Source organism: Epinephelus fuscoguttatus, linkage group LG3 (genome assembly GCF_011397635.1).
Source record: "Epinephelus fuscoguttatus linkage group LG3, E.fuscoguttatus.final_Chr_v1".
Lineage (NCBI taxonomy): Eukaryota > Metazoa > Chordata > Actinopteri > Perciformes > Serranidae > Epinephelus > Epinephelus fuscoguttatus.
Window position 1 is genome coordinate 18586652 of NC_064754.1, and position 15707 is coordinate 18602358.

The 15707-nt window shown below is 43.2% G+C and overlaps 1 long non-coding RNA gene across 3 annotated transcripts; it reads left to right on the top strand.

Moving 5' to 3' along the window:
• Positions 1–6380: 6380 nt before the first annotated feature.
• On the top strand, positions 6381–9105 carry LOC125885491 (uncharacterized). 3 transcript variants are annotated; one of them, XR_007448909.1, is made up of 4 exons: positions 6381–6472; positions 6561–6634; positions 8585–8629; positions 8745–9105. It is a non-coding gene; the product is annotated as an uncharacterized LOC125885491 (long non-coding RNA). The 3 variants fall into 3 exon arrangements; XR_007448908.1 differs by lacking the exon at positions 6561–6634 and adding an exon at positions 8413–8486 and having other exon boundaries at positions 6390–6472; XR_007448907.1 differs by lacking the exons at positions 6381–6472; positions 6561–6634 and adding exons at positions 8132–8324; positions 8413–8486.
• The last annotated feature ends 6602 nt before the right edge of the window (positions 9106–15707 follow it).

Sequence of the window (15707 nt, forward strand, 5' to 3'; positions counted from 1 at the left end):
GTTTTCAGCTTCCAGGAATTGTGTACAGATCCTTGCAACATGGTGCCGTGCATCATCATGCTGCAACATAAGGTGATGGTCGTGGATGAATGGCACAACAATGGGCCTCAGGATCTCGTCACAGTATCTCTGTGCATTCAAAATGCCATCAATAAAATGCACCTGTGTTCGTTGTCCATAACATACGCCTGCCCATACCATAACCCCACCGCCACCATGGGCCACTCGATCCACAACGTTGACATCAGCAAACTGCTTACCCACACGACGCAACACACGCTGTCTGCCATCTGCCCTGAACAGTGAAAACCGGGATTCATCCGTGAAGAGAACACCTCTCCAACGTGCCAGACGCCATCAAATGTGAGCATTTGCCCACTCAAGTCGGTTACGACAACAAACTGCAGTCAGGTCGAGACCCCGATGAGGACGACAAGCATGCAGAAGAGTTTTCCTGAGACGGTTTCTGACAGTTTGTGCAGAAATTCTTTGGTTATGCAAACCGATTGTTGCAGCAGCTGTCCGGGTGGCTGGTCTCAGACGATCTTGGAGGTGAACATGCTGGATGTTTAGGTCCTGGGCTGGTGTGGTTGCACATGGTCTGCAGTTGTGAGGCCGGTTGGATGTACTGCCAAATTGTCTGAAACGCCTTTGGAGACGGCTTACGGTAGAGAAATGAACATTCAATTCACGGGCAACAGCTCTGGTGGACATTCCTGCAGTCAGCGTGCCAATTGCACGCTCCCTCAAAACTTGTGACATCTGTGGCATTGTGCTGTGTGATAAAACTGCACATTTCAGAGTGGCCTTTTATTGTGGCCAGCCTAAGGCACATCTGTGCAATAATCATGCTGTCCAATCAGCATCTTGATATGCCACACCTGTGAGGTGGGATGGATTATCTCGGCAAAGGAGAAGTGCTCACTAACACAGATTTAGACAGATTTGTGAACAATATTTGAGGGAAATGGTCTTTTGTGTATTTAGAAAATGTTTTAGATCTTTGAGTTCAGCTCATGAAAAATGGGAGCAAAAACAAAAGTGTTTAGCTTTTATATTTTTGTTCAGTGTAATTACAATTCGACAATATAAAAGACTAAATGTAGATCAATTTATTAATGATATAATTGCAATTAACTGGGATAGGTATCAGTTAATACCAGATGTCCAGGATGTGTGGGATTTTTTACATTCTGAACTGAATACAGTTATTGACAAACACTCTCCTCTAAAAACTACCAAAGTAAAAGGCAGGCACCTTCCCTAGATAAGCGCTGACTTAATTAGTCTTTTCAGGCAGAGAGATGCTGCACAGGCCACATTTCATAAGTCTAAGAATCATGCTGATTTGGATGAAAACAGGAGGCTACAAAATCTAAGTAAAACTATGGCGAGAAATGCCAAATCTAACTATTACAAAGAATCTCTACTGAAAACTTCAAAAATCCTAAACAATTCTGTTCTAAGATCAAAACAATATCTAATGCATCTAACAAATCTGTACCTAAGCAAATTAAAGTTAATAATAAAATCTTACAAGAACCACTTTTAATGCCTTTAATAAGCACTTCTCATCAGTTTCTTCTATAGTTTCTTCTCTATATCATCTTTTTGTGGTCTACTAACAGCATATTTTCTTTTAGGACTATTACACCTGTTGAGGTACAGAATGTTATAAATGATCTCAAAATGAGTAGTGGTCCTGGGTTGGATGGCATTGAAGCCAGATTTCTAAAACTATCAGCTCATGTACGTATGTATCCTCCATGTGATCTCTTCAATATGTCTCTGTCCACCTTTGAATTACCCAGTATTTGAAATGTTCCCACGTCACTCCCTTACATAAAGGTGTCGATGTACTAGATCTGAACAACTATAGACCAATTTCTGTCATCTGCTCTGTTGCTAAAGTGTTTGAAAAATTAATTTATAATCAACTGTCATGCTATCTTAATCAAAACAATATCCTGTCACCTTTTCAGTCTGGCTTTCGTTCCAATCACTCTACAATTGCTGCACTGCTAAAACTAACTAACGATATTCTCACTGCTTCGAACACTTCTGAACTAACTGGTGCAATTTTCATTGATTTGACAAAGGCTTTTGACTTGGTTAATCATTACATTCTTCTGGATAAACTTCACGCTATTGGCCTTTCACGCACTGCATTACTCTGGTTCAACTCATACCTTCACAATAGAAAACAATGTGTTGTTATTAATGGAAACAAATCTGACACTTTAACTCAACAGCATGGTGTGCCTCAAGGATCAATGCTCGGCCCATTTCTTTTCTCCATATTTATTAATGATCTTCCCTCTATTTGTAAGTGTTCTGTTCAGCTTTATGCTGATGATATGGTTATACATACACATCACATACAAATATAGTACAGATTTAATAACTTACAACACTGGCTTGCAGTTAATAAGTTACTCCTCAATAAAACTAAATCACATACTATGATTTTTGGCAGTCAACAGAATATCAAATCCAAGTGCAAAACACATTGATGTCGTATTTCCTGTCTGGATAGCACTACATTGCAGAAAGCTGACCACACCAAATACCTGAGCCTATACCTTGATTCTGACCTTTTCCGTTCCAGAAACTGTTTCCCACTTATGGTCAGAAAAAAGATTGCTCTTCAACTTATATTGCCAATAATGGATTATGCTGATTCTGTGTATTGCATTGCAATTCTTGCTCCTCTTACTGTAGTTTATAATAGATTGTGTAGATTTATTCTTAAATGCTCATTCACAACTGATCACTGCACAATGTATGAACTTCTTGACTTGCCCGCACCTGATATAAGAAGACAGATTCACTGGTTGCAATTTATCTCCAAATGTGTTAATTTCAACTATCCTTTTTATTTAAAACAGCATTTGGTTCCTTTTTCCTCCACTCATCACTTAAGTGATGAGTATCTTTTTCCTCCACTCATCACTGCAAACTCCACACAGAAGGGCTCCCACACCCGGGATCAAACCGGCAACCCTCTTGCTGTGAGGCGACAGTGCTAACCACCACACCACCGTGCCGCCCGGAATAATTAACTCTGAGACTAAATTAGAAGACACATATGTGGATACACCACTTCCTCTTGCACTTCTATCAACCCTATATAAGACAAAATCAGCAAGTTCAAGTGCAATTTCATTGTTAGATATTTTGTTAGTGAGCCAAGTTTCAGATAAAGTAACAACAGCAGTTTTATACTGTTCAGCCCATGCTCAAAGCATGTCAATCTTAGGTAGAAGACTTCTGATGTTTAGATGAATTATTTTCAGACCTTTATCACCGTCCAATTTGATATTTAAAGTTTAAGAGAGTAACACCACTGAACAGACAAAGTAAAACTGAAAAAGTCAAGGGGAGTAATTTGTAGGACTCAAAATTACTAAATAAATAGTCATTACAATTAGACACATAAAACACAACAAAATACATAACAGATTCACACACACACAGGAAACAAACACAAGACTAGCCTATTAACCCAAGTCCAAAGAAAATAAACCAAAGAAATGAAAGAGATCACTTCTGAGCTTGGCCTGCTTCAGAGCGAAGACATTAGAGTGGCTCAAAACAAAACCTGCACTGATATATTAAGTCAGGTGCCTTTAGCAGGTCATTTTGAAATTATTAAGGGTACTACTTATGACCACACAGATGGGAAAAATAAATGCAAACAAATAGAAAATGCATATTTTTATGTAACGCTTGTAAGTTTAATCAAGAAAAGACAAACAAAAAGAAAATCCTTAATAGGAGCAAACAAGATCTGCCTCCCAGGCGTGGGGGCCCGCACCACATACACTCCACACCACATACACTCACTCTTCGAGGTGCAGACCACTGATGGATTGGGGGGCTTCATGATGGGTCAGGCTATGGGACAGTGGTGTCCGGTAGCCCTCCATGCTGCCCCCCGGTCCATCCTTATCTGTTCTCCAATTTTAAAGCACCACATACACCTACATCTTGTGGGACAGATGGGAACAGGTTCCAGGTGCCTATGGCTGCACGGGCTGCAGGACAGCAGTGTGCTGTAGTCATCAGCCTTGCCCCCACCTGTCTCCTATGTCCCTCAATTTTAATGCACCACATCACACTTATGGGCACTCACATTCACATTCACGGTGTAGGGTTAATGTTTGCCGCCCCGGGTCCTTGGGCCTGCGTGGTGTCCTGCGGCCTCTGCGGCTCCCTGGTCTTGGGGTCTGGGCACTCCTGCGGTCTTGGGGTGCCATACCGCCCCCCTTCCCCCGCAGGGCTGGCCCTGGACCCTGGTGATGGTTTTCATAAACACACTGGGAGGGTTCAAATACACGCATGCATGTTCGATACTTCAGCTCCGTGACGCATCGCAAAGAACCGATGGGATCACTCCAAAGGGGCCCACTTGCTTCTCAAACCTACCACACTGCGCTGGAAACTCTTCTCTACAATCGGGCTTTCCCCCTCCACCAAGACTCTCACATTTTTGGTGTTCAGCATAGACTTCTCTTTTGTTTTTGTTTTTCAGTACAGTATAGTAGACATGTATATGTTTATTTTTGATAATCTGCATGGAGCACAACCACCTCAAGGCCACAATACATCAGCTACACTGCCTGTTTCTCATGTTTTTTTTTGTTTGTTTGTTTATTTGTTTGTTTGTTTTTCCTCCTTCTTCTCTGCATGCACTGTCACTATATAACTCAGGACTTAAGCACCTGCCCCCTCCCCCTTGCTTGTTTCCTTACTTTCCCCTTGACACACTTTGGTGTATCACGGCCCTCTCTGGCTCATATCAGGAAGTTTTTCCAATAAAGGCTGTTAGGCTAGTCTCAAGGGAGGGTGGGTGACGGCCACAACCACGCATTATGGGTATAAAATACTTGACTGCAAGATTAACAGTGCATCAATCTTCACAAGAAGCTTACACCCTTTTGTGGCGCTAAGCTATGAAGACCAATGCAGACAAGTAAAACAACAACAACAAAAAAAAAAGTACAGTCAATACGACTTTTTACGACACTACAATTCCTTTTTATGGTGGCGAGACAGCTTACAGCAAACACTACCAGTAAGCATCAACTTCATACATTAACTTAGATTAGCAGCCAAAATAACAGAGAAGACGTTTTAGATATGCTTTAATTAAGAAGTCAGTAACCATAATTAGTTGATAGTAGAATGGCTGCGGAAGCGATGTGGCAGAATAAGAAAAGAGGGAAGAGAAAGGCAATCAACAAAAAAGGTTACCGATCAGTAGGCTATACAGGAGAGTTCATGGAGGAGTTCATGGATGTTATGAAGGCAGCTTCAGCAGCTTTGTGGTCGCTGAAAAGTCATTTTTCTCCATCAACTACAACACTCAGAGTGCAAGGATAACAAAGGGAATATTCGAGACCCATTTCCCGGAGCCTCTCGTCAAGTTAGCGCTATAGTCCGAGTAGATGAAGATGCGGCTGCCGATAAAAGTCAGATCTATTTATCCACGAGCTAGGTGAAGGATCTTTAATTTATCTTGAAAGTGGAGCAACTTGATCAGGATAGGCCTAGGACTGGGTCTCTCGTTTGAGTGGACTTTGTGGACAGGAGTGCGGTGTGCCCTCTCGATAGCCGGCGGTGTGGGAAAGTTGTCTTTACCCAGGAGTTGAGGGATCAGACCAGCCATAAATCCAAGAATGTTGCGGCCCTCTGCGGCCTCTGGTATCCAGAGAAAGCGGAGATTTGCAGATCTGCTCCGATTGTCGAGATCCTCGACCTTATCAACCAGGTATTTATTACATTTTCGAGTTGTTTGACCCAGGTAGAGAGATCCGTCAGATTGTCTTCATTTACTCCGACACATTGTTCCAGTAGCGACACATGACCCCCTAATGTGGATAGGGATCTCTCCATACCACTCAAGGTGCCAAAGATCGGATCAACTTTAGTGTCAAAGTAAGTCATTAAATCCTGTTTAACTTGATGGATGGTATCGTACAGAGACTTCATTTGGATTGGATCCATTGTTTGATCAGTTGTTGGTAATTTGATTTCCTTAAAGATATGAGGAGTAAATCTGTCACTCAGTCAAGACAGTCACGCACCTTGTTAGGTTAGTCCTACTAATTTGTTAAATGTAATTTAATATCAAGCAATTCATAGCCACAGGTTTAAGATGAAAAAATAACAAGAAGACCATGACTCAGACCGGCTCACTCACGCTGCGGCCATCTTGATGATCAAATGAACTGAAGAAACTGTAATTGAATGCCACATACCATATAATCCAGGTTTGGTTTTTAATCCCTGATCATTAATCAAATCTTGACATGTGGAAGTGGAAGATTTCCTTATGTTTACAGTTTCCCAACATTGCTGTATATCAATGAGGTGACAGCCGCTCCTGTAAGTATATAAGAAAGGCTCAACATTCATAGCACAACAACCTCCTCGACCATCTGTGAGACAGTCAGCTCAAGACTCAAAGGTGATTATATGGTTTCTGTATTTTCTGTGTGAGGATGGTGGTGATTTTGCTGTTGTTAATGAAGTCTTTATTATTTCCTTTTCAACAGGTGTGATCACTGTAACCATGCTGAAGGTAGCACTTGTGCTTGGATGCCTCCTGAGCCTCGCTCTGGCTCATCCTGTAAGTGTAACACTGTCATACTCGATACCAGTGTTCTGACACCACTTTAACTGTGATAGTATAATGTTGGTAATATCAAACTTGTGCATTTTCCACAGATGGAGCACAACGGAGTTCCTTGGTCTATGTCTCACTCCAGTGAGGTGAGTGCTCTCACTATCCCTCAACATACAACACACCTGAATGTCAGTGACTGTAAAAACCATTTAACATCCTCTTTTGTATATTTGACAATGAATGTTTCTGATTTTCTTGAAGGCTGCCGGGCTACACCCTGCGTCTGTGTCAGCCCCAGGCCCGTCTCTCCGGGACCTTCTTGATATGCTCACCAAACTAACTCGAACTGCTCCTCCTAAAAAGTAAAATCTGAAATGTAAGCAGAGATTGATGAGTACAGAAAAAAAAAACAGTATTTAATGAGACAGATGTTTGACATCAGCTTTGTTTTGTGTCAGTTTGTCAAGTCAACTATTTTTTCTTCTTTTCAAATTGTAATGATGTTATCTTAACCATGATGTTGCGGTGCTGGTTCTCTCCCCGGGGGCGGTGCCGGGCCCCCGTGCCTGGCTCCTTGGGTTGGGGGCGGTCCATGTCGGGCGGTGGGTGGGCGGGCCCTCCTGCCTCGCCTGTCTGGGGTGTGTCTCTGGCTCTCCGGGGGTGCCGGCCATTGCCGCCCCGGGTCCTTGGGCCTGCGTGGTGTCCTGCGGCCTCTGCGGCTCCCTGGTCTTGGGGTCTGGGCGCTCCTGCGGTCTTGGGGTGCCATACCGCCCCCTTCCCCCGCAGGGCTGGCCCTGGACCCTGGTGATGGTTTTCATAAACACACTGGGAGGGTTCAAATACACGCATGCACGTTCGATACTTCAGCTCCGTGACGCATCGCAAAGAACCGATGGGATCACTCCAAAGGGGCCCACTTGCTTCTCAAACCTACCACACGGAGATTTGCAGATCTGCTCCGACTGTCGAGATCCTCGACCTTATCAACCAGGTATTTATTACATTTTCGAGTTGTTTGACCCAGGTAGAGAGATCCGTCAGATTGTCTTCATTTACTCTGACACGTTGTTCCAGTAGCGACACATGACCCCCTAATGTGGATAGGGATCTCTCCATACCACTCAAGGTGCCAAAGATCGGATCAACTTTAGTGTCAAAGTAAGTCATTAAATCCTGTTTAACTTGATGGATGGTATCGTACAGAGACTTCATTTGGATTGGATCCATTGTTTGATCAGTTGTTGGTAATTTGATTTCCTTAAAGATATGAGGAGTAAATCTGTCACTCAGTCAAGACAGTCACGCACCTTGTTAGGTTAGTCCTACTAATTTGTTAAATGTAATTTAATATCAAGCAATTCATAGCCACAGGTTTAAGATGAAAAAAATAGCAAGAAGACCATGACTCAGACTGGCTCACTCACGCTGCGGCCATCTTGATGATCAAATGAACTGAAGAAACTGTAATTGAATGCCACATACCATATAATCCAGGTGTGGTTTTTAATCCCTGATCATTAATCAAATCTTGACATGTGGAAGTGGAAGATTTCCTAATGTTTACAGTTTCCCAACATTGCTGTATATCAATGAGGTGACAGCCGCTCCTGTAAGTATATATAAGAAAGGCTCAACATTCATAGCACAACAACCTCCTCGACCATCTGTGAGACAGTCAGCTCAAGACTCAAAGGTGATTATATGGTTTCTGTATTTTCTGTGTGAGGATGGTGGTGATTTTGCTGTTGTTAATGAAGTCTTTATTATTTCCTTTTCAACAGGTGTGATCACTGTAACCATGCTGAAGGTAGCACTTGTGCTTGGATGCCTCCTGAGCCTCGCTCTGGCTCATCCTGTAAGTGTAACACTGTCATACTCGATACCAGTGTTCTGACACCACTTTAACTGTGATAGTATAATGTTGGTAATATCAAACTTGTGGATTTTCCACAGATGGTGCACAAAGCAGTTCCTCAGTCTAGCTCCAACTCCCATGAGGTGAGTGCTCTCACTATCCCTCAACATACAACACACCTGAATGTCAGTGACTGTAAAAACCATTTGACATCCTCTTTTGTGTGTTTGACAACAAATGTTTCTGATTTTCTTGAAGGCTGCCGGGCAACGGCCTGCGTCTGTGTGGGCCCCAGACCTGTCTTTCCAGGACTTTCTTAATATGCTCACCAAACTCACAGCTCCTCCTGCTCTTCCTAAAAAGTAAAATCTGAAATGTAAGCAGAGATTGATGAGTACAGAAAAAAAAACAGTATTTAATGAGACAGATGTTTGACATCAGCTTTGTTTTGTGTCAGTTTGTCAAGTCAACTGTTTTTTCTTCTTTTCAAATTGTAATGATGTTATCTTAACCATGATGTTGTTACACTCATCATTGTAGTTCACTCAAACATGCGGATCCAAATCACTTCATTCTCTGTACTATCTGCACAATAAACTTCACAAATAGAAAACATGGACCAGATGTGTTTGTGTTTGTTTCTCAAACATTAATGAAGCTATATAGGAAGGTGTGTATCATACAAATGATTAGATATGTACATCATAATAAAGCAGCATAAAACAGAGCTCAGGAATCACATCCAGTTTCAGCACCTTCACTGTTTCCCAACACCTGTGAGTGTCTGACTCTTTGAAGGACTGTGGTCAGAAGGAGCCACCACATGAACAGGTTTCATCAGATTATATTTGTACAGCACATGTTAGGTTGTTGTTTACTCTCCATTGAACAGAATAAAATCAAGTGTGGGAGGTAAAGCTGACTTTTTTCAGTTATTAGTCCATATAAAGGTCTGTCAATTAATGTCTTTTTATGAGCTGCAACTTGCTTTGAATGATAAAATCAAAAAAAGTTTGAATCAGTAATTGGGATGGAAGATTATTCACTGATGTTTTATCACATGTCCCATGTAATGTTCAGTGTTTGCCACAAAACGTACAGTTAATCACAGTAAGTGAGAGTACACTGCTGTCCCGTTTCCCTCCCTTGTAGATCTGCCCAGGTGTGCTGCATTACTTAATGAGGTGCAGTGCACCTGGCATGGAGGAGGTGCTTAAGAGCTCCTGCGCCAGCAGCAGAGGAGAGAGGCCTCTGATGTGGAGACTGCTGGTCCTGCTGCCTCACAGCCTGGGATTTTTATTGTCTTGTTTGCTTGTTTCACTTGTAGCAAGTGTTTGAGTGTAGATGTTATCTGTTTGGTTACATTATTCATGGTTTTAGTGAGGTTAGTTAGCTGTCTTGATACGCTGGTCAGGGTTGGGGTACCTCAGCGAGTTGTTTTTTCTAGTTTTTGCGCTGTGCTCAGCAACTTGGTTGTGATTTCTTTTTGTTTGAGATGACAAGGTTTTGTTTGGTCACGGTTTTGTGTAGGTGTGATAAATACATTAAATCACACTTACATCATTAAAGCCTGAGGCCGATCGCCCGCTGAGGGTGTAGCAGGAAGGAGGAGAAACATGGCATGTCCCTTTCTGAATCACTACGTTTACATGCACAGTTTAATTCCACTTTTAATCAGAATGAAAGGACATTCCGATTGAAAATTAAATCCGATTAAAGGGGGTGGTTTAATCCGTTTGTCAATCCGAATGAAAGAATGTTGTGTGCATGTATACACTCATTCCTCTTTAAGTTCATTCCGATCTTTCTGTGCATGCTTGCTATCTTTCTCTTCCGGTGTGATGACCCATGACACTACACGATACAAGATGGCTACAAAGGCGAAAAGCAAACGCTGGTCCCGAACAGAAATTTCAACGCTAGAAGAGTTAAATATAATGAGTCGAATGGATGGACGTAAATACAAAAACAACGAAATATATCAAGACGTGGTTGACAAAATGAGAGAAAGTGGTATTGTGGGCAGAGACGCAAAACAAGTCCAGAACCGGTGGAAAACTTTAAAGCAAGAATACAACCGAGCAAAGGCAAAAAACAACAAGAGTGGTTCGGATCCCTCTAACTTCCAATTTTTCGAGGAGGTGGACAGGGTGCTGGGAGGGCAACCTCTGGCCACCGTCGACGAATATGGTGTAGATGCTGGTTTTGATAACAACAGCATCATATCAGGTAAGGTAACCCTAGTCTTCTGTTGAAATCTACTAACGTTACTGATACTACCACACCTACCTCTACCACTACTACAACTAGCCTACTATTACTACTCCACTGCTACAACTACTAGCCTACTGGTAATACTATCAGAGACGGTTAACTAGTAGTAAACACTACTACTGCTGCTACTACCACTACTCCCACAGTTATTACTAGAGAGAGCGAGAGTGCATGTATGTATGTATGTGTGTGTGTGTGTGTGTGTGTGTGTGTGTGTGTGTGTGTTTGCATACTGCAATCTTTTACTGTGCTGTTATTCGCAACAGCTACTTATCTAGTACATTTTAATAGTCTTATTTCAAGGGAAATTACTCTTGAAATAAGCCTGTTAACTGTTAAGTATACTAGATAAGTAAAAAAGAAGCAAAAATGCACTGGCAGCCGTGCTCATTTAAAGACATTTTACCTTTAAAACAAGGTCAGAACAGCTTGAATCTACTGTAAAAATAATTAGACGAGCGCAAACTTATCATGTGGGTGGTTGTTTGTGGCCTAGGAATATGGGTGCTGGTGGCTGTATATTGGCTGTGTGGTAAATTGTTGGGGTTGAGGGTGGTGTTGCTGATATTGCCGGTGTGGGTTATTTGGAGAAATTTATCTTACCAAGATTTCATTTTTTGAAGTGTATTATTCTACATATACAACAGCAGTATAATACCAACTGAGTAAAATAATGTTTTCACAGGAAAGAGGACATCCAAATCGGGTCATGACAAGACTATACGATCCTGGTCAGAAGAACAGAGGGCCATCATTATGAGCATGCAAGAAAGAGAACACCAATGGGCAGAGCAGCAAGAACAGACCAGAATCCAAAGACAACAAATGCTGCAAGAGCAGCGATACCAACATGACGAAAACATGGTTGCCAGAATAATTGAACAGAGCTCAAGGTCTACCGAACGATTAGTCGGAATTTTTTTTTTTCTTTTTTTTTTTTAATACTTGTCTGCATTGGTCTTCATAGCTTAGCGCCACTAAAGGGTGTAAGCTTCTTGTGAAGATTGATGCACTGTTAATCTTGCAGTCAAGTATTTTATACCCATAATGCGTGGTTGTGACCGTCACCCACCCTCCCTGGAGACTAGCCTAACAGCCTTTATTGGAAAAACTTCCTAATATGAGCCAGAGAGGGCCGTGATACACCAAAGTGTGTCAGGGGGAAAGTAAGGAAACAAGCAAGGGGGAGGGGGTAGGTGCTTAAGTCCTGAGTTATATAGTGACAGTGCATGTGGAGAAGAAGGAGGAAAAACAAACAAATAAACAAACAAACAAAAAAAAAACAGGGGAGAAACAGGCAGTGTAGCTGATGTATTGTGGCCTTGAGGTGGTTGTGCTCCATGCAGATTATCAAAAATAAACATATACATGTCTACTGTACTGTACTGAAAAACAAAAACAAAAGAGAAGTCTATGCTGAACACCAAAAATGTGAGAGTCTTGGTGGAGGGGGAAAGCCCGATTGCAGAGAAGAGTTGCCAGCGCGGTGTGGTAGGTCTGAGACGCAAGTGGGCCCCTTTGGAGTGATCCCATCGGTTCTTTGCGATGCGTCACGGAGCTGAAGTATTGAACATGCATGCGTGTATTTGAACCCTCCCAGTGTGTTTATGAAAACCATCACCAGGGTCCAGGGCCAGCCCTGCGGGGGAAGGGGGGCGGTATGGCACCCCAAGAACGCAGGAGCACCCAGACCCCAAGACCGGGGAGCCGCAGAGGCTGCAGGACACCACGCAGGCCCAAGGACCCGGGGCGGCGAAGGCCGGCACCCCCAGAGAGCCAGAGACACACCCCAGACAGGCGGGGCAGGAGGGCCCGCCCACCCACCGCCCGACGCGGACCGCCCCCACCACACCCAACCACCACCCGCCCCCGGGACCCCCCGGACACCGGGAACCCAGCCAAACCACCATGATGTAAATGGGCTCCCTGGCTTCAACCCTCAGCCCAGGAGGGCCGGGCCCCACTAGCCATGCCATGGGTATCTACAGTGTGTGTAAACCCACCACCCCCCCTCTTACTATGATTCTCCGATCCCTGACGGAGAAACATTAACCCTACACCGTGAATGTGAATGTGAGTGCCAGGTGGGGGCAAGGCTGATGGCTACAGCCCACTGCTGTCCTGCAGCCCGTGCAGCCATAAGGCACCTGGAACCTGTTCCCATCTGTCCCCCAAGATGTAGGTGTATGTGGTGCTTTAAAATTGGAGAGCAGATAAGGATGGGCCGGGGGGCGGCATGGAGGGCTACCGGACACCACTAGGAGCGGAGCGAAGGGGGGGAGCCCACCCACCCACTGACCCACCCCGCACCACCAGGGGCGGAAACAGCCCCCCAGGGGGGACCGGCCACGCCGCCCCAGGCCCAGGGAGCACGAGGAGACCCCGCCCCCCCCAGGCACACAGGGCGAGCAGTCCAGATGCATCCGCTCCCAGGGGAAACCGCCCGGCCCCGCAATCCCCCACAGAGCTAGGGAGCAGGCCCGGATTCAAAGGGAAGAAGGTGCACCTAACACATGCTTAAGACCTTGAGTTCTGATGAACCGCTGTGGTATATTGTGGTGAGAGAGATAGAGGGATTAGGGGTTACATCATTAACAGAAACACATTACATACTACACAACAGTCTTTCTTGAGTTGTAATATTTATATGTACAGGTGGCATATGCTCACAGGCTGAGTGGCACTATACAGACACGTTTAGTGAGTGAATAAATGGTGACCATTTTTCTGTAAAGTATGTTAATTGGTTTCTGTGGCCAGCAGATATTTTCTCCAGCGAAATATGTTCTGCAAGGAGATTCAGCCAGTGGTTGATGTTGAGGGTCTGTTTATCTTTCCAGTTGACTAGGATTGTTTTCTTGGCGATGGCGAGAGCTACAAGAAGAGAGTTGCAGTGGCTGTTTGGGAGGTAGATTGTCATTAGGTCACCAATTAAGCACAGGTTGGGAGATAATGGGATCCTGCAGTCCAAAATGGAGGAGAGTGACTGTTGACCAGAAGTGCTGGACGGGTGAACATAACCAGAGTGCATGAAAGTAGGTGTCTGCAGTGTTCTGAGTACACTGAGTGCATGTGTCAGATTGACTAAAGCCCATTCTATTCATCTTTTGTTGGGTGATGTGTGTTCTGTGGAGTACTTTAAATTGGATAAGTTGTATATTAGTGTGTCTTGTCATCTTAAATGTATTTTTGCATATCTGAGTCCAGAAGTCAGGGTCCGGTGATACACCCAGCTCCTTTTCCCATTTTAAAATTGGTAAATGTATAGAACTGGTCTTTGACAGTAATTTATAAATCTTAGAAAGGTTCTTCTTATTGCTCGGAGAAAGCTTTGTAATATGTTTGGCAAATTCTGGTGGCTGCAAAGTGTCCTGAGGTGCTGGAATTCTCCTCTTGATTGTTTTTATCAATTGTAAATATTGTAGAAAATTGCCATTTCTTATTTCAAAAGTTTGAAATAAGTTTGTGTATGTCATAAGTATATTGTCTTGGAAAAGGTGATGGAGATGAGTTACTCCCTTCATCTCCCATGTGCTAAAATGGAGAGGTCTTTTGTTAATTTCAAAATCCGGGTTGTGCCAAATTGGAGAGAGCAAGCAAGGTTCTATCGGAGAGTTTGTGATTTCTAGTGTTTTCCACCAGGCTGATAGGGTGGAAGCAATCATTGGGTTCTTAAAACAGTTATGACGTCTGAGTGTAGTGGTGATAAACGGGAGGTCAGAGAGTTTTATATTGTTGCAGTCCGCCTGTTCTAGTTCGAGCCAGGAGTTGTAGTCTTCGTTAGGATATAACCATTTCAATAGGTATTGTAGCTGGTTAGCTAAATAGTAATGTTTAAAGTTAGGAGCGTCTAATCCCCCTTCCAATTTGTTTTTCTGAAGGGTGCTTAGGCTAATTTTTGCTGTCTTGTTCTTTGAGTAGAATTTTATAATTGCAGAATCTAATGACAGGAACCATTTTGATGTGGGTGTGAATGGAATCATGGGAAAAAAATAGTTAATTTGGGGTAGAATTTTCATTTTAACTGTGGCTATTCGTCCCAGGATGGAGATGGGAAGATTATTCCAGCGCTTCAGGTCACCACAGATCTTATCTAGCAGCGGGCTAAAGTTCAGGTGGACCAGGTCTGATAGTTTGGGTGAAATATTTATGCCTAGATATCTTATGTTGCCCACAGGGAGAGAAAATTTTTGGTCTGCAGGATTCCAAGAGTTCTCCGTTATTGGCATTATTGTCGATTTGGACCAGTTGATGGAGTAGTCCGAAAGTTTCGAGAAATGTGTTATGAGATTAAATACTTCATGTAAAGACGATTTCGGTTCTTGTAGATAAAGTAAAATGTCGTCGCATATAGATTAATTTTATGTTCTGAATTGGCGGAATGGATACCTATGATCTTGCTGTTCTGACGGACTGCTATAGCCAATGGTTCGATGAATATTGCAAACAGTAGAGGCGAGTGGGCACCCTTGTCTGGTTCCTCTCTGCAAAATGAAGCTTTTAGATGTGATCCCGTTGGTGGTGACTGTGGCCTTAGGGGAATTGTATAAGGCTGAAACCCACTGGATAAATGACTCTCCAAAGCCAAATCCACTCAGGGTGGCAAATAGGAAGGACCAGTTGACCTTGTCGGCTTTTTCTGCATCAAGTGACAAAATAATTGCTTTTGTATTAACGCGTTGTGCTTTACTTATCAGATTAAGAACTCTTCTGACATTATTGCTTGAGTGTCTGCCATTAATGAAGCCCGTTTGATCATTATGAATTATTGATGCGATTATTTTCTCCAGTCTAGAAGCGAGTGCCTTTGAGATAATTTTGATATCACTGTTAATTAGTGATAGAGGACGGTAGCTAGAAGGAAGTGTGGGGTCTTTGTCTGGCTTTAGTAATAGTTTGATTGCTGCTGTATTCATGTGAGGTCTTATACCTCCGTTCTTTTTGATC